Genomic DNA, 13,067 nt, shown 5'->3' with positions numbered 1-13,067 from the left:
TATATTATGTGTTATACTTTTTTGTATTCTGTGCGTGTATTATTTTAACTCTATGTAATTCCTCATCTCTTTATATGCTCATCGCAATCTACATCACGGGCGTTCGTGTGTGTTTGTGACTTTGTTTACAAACTCATTGTTGTGGAACTTGCATTTCACTTTCATATTGTTATCTTCACGGGTGTATAGGACTGTGCACTGTGCAGTTCTGTCCCTGTGACGTGATTTCTTCTCATTTTCTTACATATTTTTGTTTTTACATTGTTGTTCCGCTATGAGAAAAGGAGTAGCCGTTACCATTATAATGTGACTACGTCTCTTTCTTTTATTTTCATTTCAATAAAAAAAACAGCTACAAAGGCTGTTACGCGCATAATGGCTCAACGCCTATCCTTTCTGGAAAGCAGACGGGGTGTGCTTTCGAGACTGGAAGGCCAGAGGCATCTAAGCTGAAAGTATGAAATACGTGTATACACTATTGACAAAAGCCGGCACCGCGCAGACCACAGCGTCGCCTGGTGCTGGTGGTGCGCAAATATTAGAAATATTTAACACGATTTGAACGGACCCTGCTTATTCAACGAAAATTCATTTCGAAAATTGCCCATTTTAATTCTTCTAATATTTTGTTCACGCAATAGCGACAGCTATCGCCGTCCACATAAACAAAGACCTATACAACTGGAGACTCTTCCGAATTATTCCGCTGCAAAAGAACCACTGTTGTTCCGTAGACATACAAGTTCCTGAGTGAACGCATGCACGAAATCACTTCCGTCCAATATTTTCCATTCCCGGCCGCGCTTTCGGCAGCTAACGAATTCGTTGTTTCATGCTGCGGGTGACGCGCTGCGTGTAGGTTTTAATATACTGTCCTTGTCGTGACACCGAGTTGTTAACGTCATTACATGCACCGAACAACGTTCACAAGTGCATTTTTTTTTGCCCAACGGAAAGCACGCAGCCTTTATATTTCTCTTTATTTAGAGATTGGTAATAAATTCGGTGTTCGACTCTATATTCCAGGGTCAACGTCCTCGGATGAGCGTATTCGATTCGATTCGAACATTTCGCTATTCGAACACCCGGCGTGCTCCAAAAATGCGCTAATTCTAATGAAGGGGAATTGAAGTACGCAATGGGCTGCTCCGCTGTTGAATACAATGCAAGACCAACGTGACTACTAAACGGAATAATTTTTACCAGCGGCGAACGATCTAACTGGAAAGAAGCGCCTCCCAGAAGCGAGAACTGCCCCTTCAGAGCGATTGCAGGAAGCAGCGCATAGTGCCTGTTGAACGAATCAGAATCAGAATCAGAATCAGTTTTATTTTCCTCAAGGAAAGGAAAAATGGACCCCAGTCAAAAAGCTGCTCATTGAGCAGCTTGACGAGGCCTGAGGCCCTACAGGCGGTGGCAACAGCGGCAAAACAGCAGTGTATCGCAACAACATCGTGATAAAGCGACCGAAAGATGCTACACAGAATAAAAAAAAATAAAATCGGTCTACTCGAAATCTGGATTAGGCGTGCCTCAGTAAAATAAATTAACCTTTCTAGCCCAAATGAGATTTTCTGTCAAATGTCACGTTACTGCGGTGCGCTATAGCAATCTAGGAAAGTTTGGGCAAAAATCTCAAAGCGATTCACGCAAATCTGCCCTTCCAGTGAACAGACTAAACCATCTGAAGTTGAGCGCGCATGCAGCGTAAGCTGAAGGTTTCTGAAGCAAAAAAATAATTGAGTGACTGTCATTTGACTGTCTCCTTTTTTATTGGTATTGAGTAAATTACTGCGTATTATCTTGGCTCAATAAATGAAATTTTAATGAGATTTCTTGACAGCTTCCACACTGCAACGTGGTAAACAATAGCATCCAAGGGACGCATACACTTGCAGCTTTACATACAGTTTCAATTTATTTATTTATTTATTTATTTATTTATTTATTTATTAGTTTCCCGCTTCTACCACGCAGCACGCACGTCCACTTATTGTCTTTTTTCGGGCGTGCAACTTTATGGCTTTTCGCCGTTTACATTGCGTATCTCACAGGGAAAATGAAATAAGGAAATAAGAAAGCACCTGCGTATTCCCAGCGCACATAGGGACAACGCATCTGCACATACAAAAACGATGAGCCAGAGGAGTTAAGCCGATTTAGTGTCTGCGGGATACGCGTACGCTTTTGTGCGACCACTTTTGCTTGTCAGCCACCGAGGCTTTAGTCCTCATGGTTCTGAGAGCAATTTTCCTCTGACTCAGTGAACAAACTCCTCGTATTCGGCGGCTCCCCAGACGAGGCGATCAATTGTGACCGCGTTCAGCTCCAATACCCGTCACCATTTCACCAACGCACACTAATGAGTGATGTTGTGCGTTTTGCGCGTGAAATATTTTGTTTCAGCTTTTGCATTTTTACTCACTTTCCCGTCTGCACTTGCTTCAACACGCCGCTAAGCAATTACTGTTTTATTATTGCTGGTACCGTGTCTCTGTCGCTACTGTTTTTAATATATTGTAGTTCTCTCATTGCGCTCTAGACTCGGTGGAATCTTCATTCGTCCTATTTCCATCCAGTCTGTCTTGAAGTCGCACTGCATTAGTTTTTCACTGCTGTGGTGCCAAGTACCTTTAGAAAGAATGGCGCCTGCCACGGGGCAGGCGCCATAATTTACTTATATATATATATATATATATATATATATATATAGGGGGTTTTTACGTGCCAAAACCACTTTCTGATTATGAGGCACGCCGTAGTGGAGGGCTCCGGAAATTTCGATCCCGCGACCTCGTGCTCAGCAGCCCAACACCTTAGCCACTGAGCAACGACGGCGGGTGGGGCTTATATTCGTTTCAGTAGCTGCATTTCGATCTTTGTCCGACGAAGCGTACTACGTGGAGACTTAAGGTCCACTTCGTGCGGCAATAAATGGAACCGACGCCAAACGCCTGACACACGACGTGCCCAATCGTCACGCTTGTCAACATGAAAAGACTTGTCCGTTGGGTATGTGCGACGGGATTATGGGCGGAATGTGTAAATCCTACTCTCCTTTGTTCTACGTTCAACCTCTTTATGCCAAGGAGTGGTTTGCCTCCGTGTTCCTCTGTGTATTTTGACCCCATGTGTCCTGGCAAGGCCCTCTGCCAGGGAGCAAGAGAGAAAGGTTGCGCGGATGGCGGAGGGTATCTTAAAACGAGCGAGCCGCCACGTGGGGACACATCTTCTCTGCCTTTGCGTGCAGGTGCACGCACGCTGAACGTTTCTGTATGTTAACGCGATAGCGTTAAGGAGCTCGTGTCGCAGAAAAGCCGGTGTCGTCGGTGTCGGTATCGGTGTCGGTGTCGGCGTCGGGTGTCGGTGTCGGCGTCGGCGTTTTCTCTAGGAGCGCACCGCTCACCCATAATGATGCATTAAACTGATGTTATTTCTTTATACATCGCCTCGGTCTTCCCTGCCGAACCGTCTCCGATGGTCAACCTGGTTAGAGTTCCAAGAAGGCGCTGTTGAAGGTCGCAAAACCCCACCCCCATAACAAGACTGAACGTGTGAAGAATAGTTTCCTAGGCTCCTAGTCGTAGGCTCCTAATAGTCTCTACAGATGCCACGCTTGTCACAGACGCGGGGCTGAAGCACCGATACGAAGGCGAGTAGTTGAGTCTTGAAATATAAAGTTCACGTCTACTTCGCCATCGGTGTCCCAGCTATCTAAAAACATTTCTCATGCCCGCCACGAGTTTTGTGAGCACTGCGTTCATGGAAATATACACCTCCCTATCGGGTGAGTTTGTAGCAACAACTGTAGGTCATAGTTATTTTTTATTAATTATTTTTGCCTCAAAGTCCCCAATATGGGGTTTTACATGAACGATGGGAACATACAGTAAGCAAAATTTTGTCTTTATTGCAGCCTTAAATTAAAGTGAATCGGTGTGGAGCACGACGTCGGCAGGAAGGCCATTCCACGCCCGAGCAGTCCTCACAACAACGGAGCGCAAATCTGCGGCAGTTTTAGCAGGTGGGGTAAACAGGTTTTTCATGGCTTATAGGGCTATAGAGTTGGTGCGCTGGTAGAAAGTTTGAAGCACTGAAGTAAGAAGGATAAAACTTGAAAAATAGGTACAGCCTACAAATGTGACGTCTCGAAGCTAGGTTAGTAAAGCACGCTATTCAGTTCAATAACACTAGTCTGATAAAAGTAGGAGGAAAAAATAAAGCGAATAGTGCGGTTCTGAATTCTTCGATGGTGTTAGAAATAGTGGGTTGATGAGGGTCACAAAGAGAGCGTGCATATTCTAATTTAGGTATGCCGAATGTTAGACACACTATTGATTTTACACAGGGGGAGCGAAGCATAAGTTGAAATTGAAATTGAAATTTATTCCACCACAAAAAAAAAATGTTGTGAGGAGGCCAGGTAAAAAGCTGTAAAAACAGATTGAGGGGTCCTGACCTCCCAGCATACAGAGCAACAAGGTGGCGTGCGGCGAAGGCGATACACATTTATACAGAAGTTGGCTCATCTTCGATCAAAAAGCAAAAAGCAGGGCAGGGGAAAAAAAGAAAGAAAAGAAAAAGAGCACATTATTATACAAACATGGCACGCAATCGCATTGATGAAATTGTGGATATGTCGTTATTCGTTTCCATAAAAATGTGATTTAGAACCGTCGGCAATGAATATTTTAACATTTGTTTCCCGTAATTTGTTCGGCATTTGGTGACGTACCAGGGTTCCAAGTAACGTACGTTATAGGTGGTGTTTTTTTGCAATCGGGCTAGGTTAGTTAATGCATCATTATATTTAATATTCCTAGTTTATGACGGTGGTATAGCTTGCAATTGTGCAATGACGTAATAGGAACGATACTGTGTTTTTGAATAGGTCTACAGTATGGGAACGATACGGAACTTTACAGACAAGGCGAAATACATTTTTCTGCAATATTAACAGTTTACTAATGTTTGCAGGTGTTGTTGTGTACCATACAGAAAAGGCATGGTTTAGTGCAGAAGAGAATAAAGAATTATATAGAAGTACATTAACTGTGGTAGGGAAATAATAACAGCGGCGCGAATGATGCCAATAGTCATTGATAACTTGTGAGCCATATACTGCACGTGTTCATCCCATGTCATATTTTCTGAAAAGTATACACCTAGTGATTGAAAAGTCTTTACTATTTTGATATTGGTGTTGTTTAACACAATGTGCGGCAAATGCATTTGTCTATGGCGGGGCGAAATAGGACAGCTGTTGTTTTGTGTTGTTTAAGTGCTATGCAATTATTTTGAGCCCATGTATTTATTTTAGACATCACACTATTGGCTTGATTAGCTAAATTTTCGGATAAATTATTTAAAAAGAATAAACTAGTGTCATCCGCGTAGATAATATAGTGGGCATTTTCTTCAAGATGTACTATTTCTTTTACATACAGGATAAACAGAAAGGGAGTGAGAATACTAGCCTGTGGAACACCTGTTTTTACTGATTTTACTCAAGAATATTGTCCTCCAATTACTACGAACTGAGATCTATGTTGTATATAGGATGTGATTAATTAATGTGCTATCCCCCTAATGCCATAATGTTCAAGGTTTTAATGAAAATTTTGTGATTTAAAAGCCTTTGAAAAGTCCAAAAAATGTCCAAGCACCATATTTTTGCGTTTGAATTCTCGCGAATAAATTATTTTCGAGCCAAAAGTGCCAGCTCTGCCGACTTGTTCTTTCGAAATTCATATTGGGCTGAGCATTTAAGGTTATAGCGGTCAGTAAATGAGGATAGACACTTTAGAATTATTTTCTCGAGACCTTTGGAAAAAACTTGTAGAACTGATATAGGAAGATAATTTGACATATCGTTCCTATCACCTTTCTTAAATATAACTGTGACCTTTGCTCTTTGCATGGTGCGTGGTAAAATTCCAGTCGACAAGCATATATTGAAAATGCGGGTAAGGCAAAGAGCTATTAGATTAATTACATATTTTATAGGCTCGATCTGAATGTCCTCGGGATCAGTTGCTTTACTGTTATAAATCGCCAAAAATGTAGTTACAACTTCACTTTCTGAGATTGGTTTTTAAAATATCGTATGTTCATTTGGGTTATTCATAAGAGTTAAATCAGGATTGTTTTTGCTAATGTCACCAAGTGACAGGAAAAAACTATTAAATGTATTCGCCAGTTCATCACCTTGTAACTCCATTGCATCTTTTGTTATTTTACTTACTGTTTCTGTTGCAGTTCCATTTGCAACGTTGAGTGCTTTCCAGACATTCCCTGTGCACCCTTCTGTCGAGTTAAGGGGGGACGCGGGTCTTGAAATCGCGAAAAATGGTCAAAAATGGCAATTTTCAAAAATTGCGTTTTTGAAGTCCTTAATGTCCCAACTATGCCTCTACAAAATATTATGGCGCAATTCCTACTCGAAGTATAAAATAAACGGTAATTTATAAACGTCGGTGAGCCGAAATTGAACGCCAAGCGCGAAGATTTGCCTCATTTTCAAGCTGCCGTAGCTCCGCGCGACGCGTACCGATCGGCGCCATCTTGGTCTCGTTTGAAAGCTGGTTTCCCGCTCTCCATTCTGGCGCCCCTCGGCACGCTGTAGACCCTCGTGCAGCGGAGGGATTGGCACCCGTTCTCAAGCGGGAAATCGTCGCGAGACAGCCGCTGATTGGGTGAACCGGGCGCCTCCTCGAGGCGCAGCCCTCTGATTGGCCGTGACGTATGCTTCGCCTTCCGCGGCCGCGTTGTCCGACTCCTTCACGTCGTCTGCTTTCGCCTGGACGCACGTCATTTTTCGAGCTCCTCTTTGTTTCCTAGTATTTTTCGTTCTGCCTTTTTCTTTATCGTTCTTCTAGATATTTTGGCTATTGGGTCGCTTCTTTTAACCACGAATTTCTTGCTTTTGCGTGCCTGGTGGCTTTGTTCCGCGTGTCACGATGGCGCGAGACGCGCGCTTGAAAGCAAGCACGCGAAAAGCAGTCGGCAAAAAGAGACGCGCATGGAATAAGAACAGCGCTACATCGTCGAGAACTACAGCTTCGGTGATGCCGCAAGCTGCTGTGCCCTTGGTGGATGCGGCAGGACTGAGCTCGCCAAGAACAGCTTCGCCGGTGGACGCGGCTGAACAAACCCCGTCGACGCTAGCTTCGCCTGTGGACGCGGCTGGACAGTGCCGATCAGTGTCAACTTCGTTACCGCAAGTCTGTGCAGTGCCGGTGGATGCGCCTGGACTAAGCCCGTCGAAAATGCCAACTTTTGAGACGCTGCAAGTCGCTTCGGATTCCGTGTCGTCGGAAGCGGCCGAGCCGGCTGACCTAAGCCTAACGTTGACTTCGGCGTTTCCGCACGCCGCTTCGGTGCCGACGGACGCGGCTGAACCGAGCTCGCGTGCTCAACGCTTCGACACGGTGTTTTTCACGGAGGCGGAGTGCGCGGGGCGCGAAAATTACGCAGACAACGTTAAAACTTCATTGGCGAAGCAGTCCGCGACTTCCCGCAAGTTCGAGCTAATGAACGTCGGCACAGCAAGTGAAGATGACGATCGCGGCACAGAGTACATCATCGTTGATCTCTCAGTGCTAAAGAAGATGTTTGTGTCCACAAGCTGCAGCAAGTGTGGGATGACCACTCTCCAACTCGCAAAGTGCAGTGAGAGAGAATACGGCCTAGCAGTGAAGTTGGAGCTCACATGCTCAAATTGCGATTTCGCCGAGCGGCACTTCTCGTCGCCACGAGTGCCCGGGAAATCCAACATCACGCCCTTTGAAGTCAATTTGCGGGCAATGAAGGGAATTCAAAGTATAGGCAAGGGAGCGACTGCCCTAGCAGATTTTTGTGCCACCATGAACCTCTCTCACCGAGGACTTCACCACAAGACTTTCAGGGGGCATATGGACACCATGGTGAAAGCTTGCCAGGCAGTAGCTACTGCTACAGAAGCAGCAAGCGTCAAAGTGGTGAAGGACATGTACAAGAACTTCCTGAATCCACCAGGAAATGTAGATGTCATATTTGATGGCACATGGAAAACACGTGGTCACAATTCAAATATTGCAGTAGGCTGCATCATAGAGCTATACACTGGCCTAGTACTGGACCATGTTGTGCTCTCGAGGTACTGTCGTGGGTGCCAAGGGGCACCTGATCCCAGTGATGATGGGTACGGTGACTGGGCTATGAACCACAAGTGCATGAAAAACATCGACTGCAATGCCGGCCGGATGGAGACTGAAGCAGCTATCATTTTGTTCAACAGGTCTCTGGAAAAAAATGGGTTGCGGTACACAACTATACTTTCTGATGGTGATAGCCGCACCTTTCATGCATTGACCTCAGGAGAAGTGTATGGATATATATCCATTGAAAAGAAAGACTGCTTGAACCATGTCCACAAGCGGATGGGGACGGCTCTTCGCAACTTGGTGGAGAAGAAGAAGGCACAAGGAGAATCTCTTGGCGGAAAGGGCAACCTCACCCAAGATAAGATAAAGAAAATTACAAACTACTATGGGTATGCCTTGCGGAGCCACAGCCACGACGTTGCAGGCATGAAAAAGGCAGTGCATGCCACGCTGTTGCACATGACCTCGACAGATGAAGCCCCAGACCACAGTTGCTGTCCTCAAGGGGTTGATTCGTGGTGTGCCTTCAATCGTGCTTTGGCGAACCAAGTGGAGCCGTCACCACACAAAAACCCTCTGCCAGGCCACGTTCGCACTGCTCTTGAGCCAATCTTTGCAAGGCTGGGCGACGAGGCCCTCTTGGAGCGCTGCAAAGATGGCATGACACAGAACGCCATTGAGTGCCTACACTCTGTCATTTGGAGCCAAAGCTCCAAGAACACGCATGACTCTTTGCTGGCTGTTGAAAGAGCTGTTGCAGAAGCAGTTTCTCGCTTCAACCAAGGAATGGCAGCAACCAGCAGAGCTGTTGCAGCACAGCTTGGTTACAGTCCTGGGAGCTGCCTCATTCGTAGGAGCCTTGAGAAAGATAAGCAGAGGCTGTGCAGGTCTGATAAAAGTCACACCAACGCTGAAAAGGTGAAGAAGAGGATGGCCAAGAAACACAAGCCTGACAGAACCCAGGACTACTGCCCAGGACTTTTGTGAATGTGTGGCAGATTCATAGAAAATAGCAGGTGACTTTTTGAGCTTTTTTTTTGTCAAAGGCCAACGCAATACAGAAGTTTTCACAATCTTTACATGAACAGATTTCTGTGAGTTTGGTGTTATTGTGTTCAGTAATGACTGGGCTGCATGCTAAAGCATTAAATTTTTCCATGTGATAGGTAAACAAAAGTGGCAGAGTAAGCAAAACTTTGAATGCAATTTTCTCAGCTTTGCTTTTTCGATCAAATGCCTTTGCCTTACGGAACTTTTCATAATGTTTGCATCAACTGATTTTATTGAATTAGGTATCATTTTTTTCAGTGAAACCTCAGCTGCATCCTAAAGCTTTCCATTTTTCATTAAACCAAATAGACTAGCAATTAGGTCAGGTGTAAGCTAATTACTCCTGCATTGTTTTTTTCTTCCTACTTTGATATTCATTCATGACCTATATGATGACTTTTAAAAAATTTCTTTAGCTTTAGGATGTGCAGTAGGTCCTTGGAAATGACAGCTATTCTTTAAAACTAGTTTTTTTAATTAAGAAATTACCATAATGGCCCGTAACAAAAGACCTATGTGGGATAAGTTATTTTGCGATATCTTCATTTCTAAATGGGATATATCAAATCTGAATATATATTTGGAATCAGCATTGAAAGATATATCTGCATGCGAATTTTCAGGAAGATACGTTAAGAAATAAAAAAAAAGTTTTCAAGACCCTCATACAGGTCAATGTAATTTTGTCTTTTTTCAGCGTGAAGGTGTTTGGCGATGAAATTTCTGTATGTCTTGAATGCTTCCAGAGCCTCCGGAGAATTAGTACGTATGAATGTTTTATATGACTCATCTCGTTTCTTCATATAGGTTTAGCGATTCTTTCGTTACGCAGGGTTTGCGACTTTTTTACCTGTTTTTTACACGTCTTACCTGTTTACCTGTTTTTACACGTCTTCACAGGAAAGCACAAAAGGTATATTTAAGAAAACGTGCGTAAAAATGTTTCATACGCTACATTCGGGTCCCTTGCTGCAAACACATCGTTCCAGCTGACTGCGGTTAGACGGTCTCTAAATGTGCAGAGCGTCGCAGGATTATTAAGCCGCTAAGAGAACGTGGGACGTGGTCACTTTACTATAATAGTGGGCTGATTTACTTCCACAAATATATGCAAGTGGTCGCTAGCACTATGAATTAAATTACAAGCTCTAACTGGGGATGCATCAAAGTTGGGTTAAAACAGGTTTAAAAGTGTCGTTTATTCAATAGTGATTCGTGTTGCTGTGTTATAATATTCTTACAGGAATGAGTGTCTAGCAGTGATTCTAGTTCTAATTTTTCATTGCTATCAACGAGCATATTTATGTTCAAGTCACCACCAATAATTATTTGCTATTTTTTCGCATTCACTAATTCTAAAGATGAATCAAGAAAAGAAAAGAACAAGTGGACGTTGGTCGAAGGAGGACGGTAGCATAGACAGAATACTGTTGTACCACATCTGATCACAAGGGTTTCATAAAAGGGGAGTAATAAAGCAAAATTCAGACAGTACTTCGGAATCCATTAAATTTGAAACAAACATTGCTACACAGCCAACCCTTTTGTCACTACAGTTCATGTAATATGATTCGTGTGTTTGGCATGTATACACATCCTCTTCCGAGGCAAACCAAGTTTCAGAAAACATTACAACATCAAAGCGTACTTGCGCTTCAGTAAGGAGATAATCGAGTTCATCTCGTGTATTTCTTGCAGACCTAAGTACAATGTATACAATTCAGCCATTGCCGATCATCAGGATTGAGAAACTTCTTAAAGTTTGACAAGTCTACTTGAGATGTAAAAGATGGAAACATTTGAAAAGCAAGGGCACTGAAAAAAAGAGAAGGAATTACAGGTCACGTGTCATCACACTGTCAAGGTATGCGGCACAGCGAATGTGAATGGCGCTATCACCTTCCTTTCTCCTGATAAGTATCTTGCCGTTGCGGTGCCACGAAAACTCATAATCATTGTCCTTTGCCTAATCCCTTGCGCGGCGCAGCAGCTCTCTGTTCTGGTTAGTCATGTTCTCAGTGACTGAAGCATTCAATGAACTCTTTCTAAGTTACTTCCGCGCTTCAACCCACAATTCACAAAGTGACTGCTGAAAAAATCGGATAATGATCCCAGGTGTCTTGTTTTGAAGGGAGTCTGTGAATAACACCAACGTCATTCTTGGTTAGCTGTGGTAGGTGGATGGCTTTACCTAGATCATTTAGCTTGCCCATCAAATCTTTTTCCATTACTGGGATACCATGCACTTCTAGATTGAGTTTTCTGCTACGCCAGTCAAGATTATTTACGGTAGATTTCATTTGTTGAATGTCATTTTCCGCACAGCTAGCCTCAAGCTTGGTTAGACGCCTGTTCAAGTTACCAATCTCCTTTTCCTGCTTAGCTTGTCGGTTCAGAATCTCCTCGTATACTTTGCTGACATCAATTCAATTGAGGCCTTAATCTATCTAACTTGAACAGGCAGGTCCACGAGAGCACCGAGCCTTTTAGTTATGTCTGCCAGACAGAGAGCAATATCGGACTCTGTGGGCGTTGTGCTGCCTTTGGCCTTTGGTTGACGGCACGCCATACAGCACCGTGTGCGGCGGCCGCTAGCTCGCGCCTTCGGATTTAAACGTTGACTCTTAACAGCTCGAACAACTACATATATAAAAAGAGCACTCACAGTAGCAGCACTTCAAGAAGCGTTAATCTACCGGCAGGGGCTCATTGTAGGCTCGGCACGTGATTACCATGATCCAAGTTTCAATACACGCCAACAGGTCGACAGTTGCACTCACAAAGGCAATGCACGCCGCAAGGCAGCAAATCACGCAACGCGGGGGCAACGGTGGTAGCAAAAATAGCGCTAAGCAGGGAAAAGTACTGAAAGAAATTCACCAACCTGGATAGGTGGAAAAAGAATTTGATAAGGGGAGCGTCCTTCCACCGCCGCCGCCGCTTGCCTCGGAAGTTGCCGAGGGCGCGGTTGGCTTTGTTAGTACTGTTGGTGGTAGGAGAGAACAAGGAAAGGTTAATCGAAAAAGGGATGCCATGGTACTTGGAAGATTAGACGAACGATATTTCAGAGTTGCAGATGGCGTTTTTCGGTGACTGTTTATCTTTCCTGCGGTGAAAATCTATAAGGGTTATCTTAGCGTTTAGCCAGTTCAGCGACATTAACCATGTGCTGCACTGGGAGACACCTTGTCGAGCTCATCTTGTACTGTGTGGTTATCTTTACTGTCAATGATCGGGTGGTAGATGGCAGAATCGTCGACACAAATACATTAGAAGAGAGATTAGCAGGCAGATCAGTAATATGAATAAGAAAGAAAAAATGATGGGGTTTAGCGTGCCAAAACTACGATCTGATTATGAGGCACGCCGTAGTGGGGGACTCCGGAAATTTGGACCACCTCGGTTCCTTTAACAGGCACCTAAATCTAAGTACACGGGTGTTTTCGCATTTCGCCTCCATCGAAATGGGGCCGCCGTGCCCGGGATTTGATCCCGTGACCTCGTGCTTAGACCCCCAACACCGTAGCCACTGTAAACAACCACGACGGGTGAAAGAAGAACTGAACTTCGGGTAGGTGAGTGGTGTTTAGCGTACAAAAACTCTTTTCTATTGGTTTAAAAATTATCTGTCAAATTTAAAACAAGTCGATTAAGGTCTATGGTGTCGGATTAAGGGTTAAGGTGTATACATGGCATCTTTTTAAACCATGCATATTGTTTTATAAAAAGCTATAAGCAAGCGAGCGTGACGTTTTTGCAAAGAAGGTAATAGGTGAGGTAAATATACCTTCGCGCTATTAACGTGAGCTTCAAAAGACTAATTAACAGAAATTTATTAATCATGTCTTTTACTAGTACCTTTGGGGCAGTTTG

The sequence above is a fragment of the Dermacentor albipictus genome, chromosome 1 (genome assembly GCF_038994185.2).
Source record: "Dermacentor albipictus isolate Rhodes 1998 colony chromosome 1, USDA_Dalb.pri_finalv2, whole genome shotgun sequence".
NCBI classification, from domain to species: Eukaryota; Metazoa; Arthropoda; class Arachnida; order Ixodida; family Ixodidae; genus Dermacentor; species Dermacentor albipictus.
The sequence above is the reverse complement of the archived record's forward strand: the minus strand, read 5'-3'. Positions refer to the sequence as shown.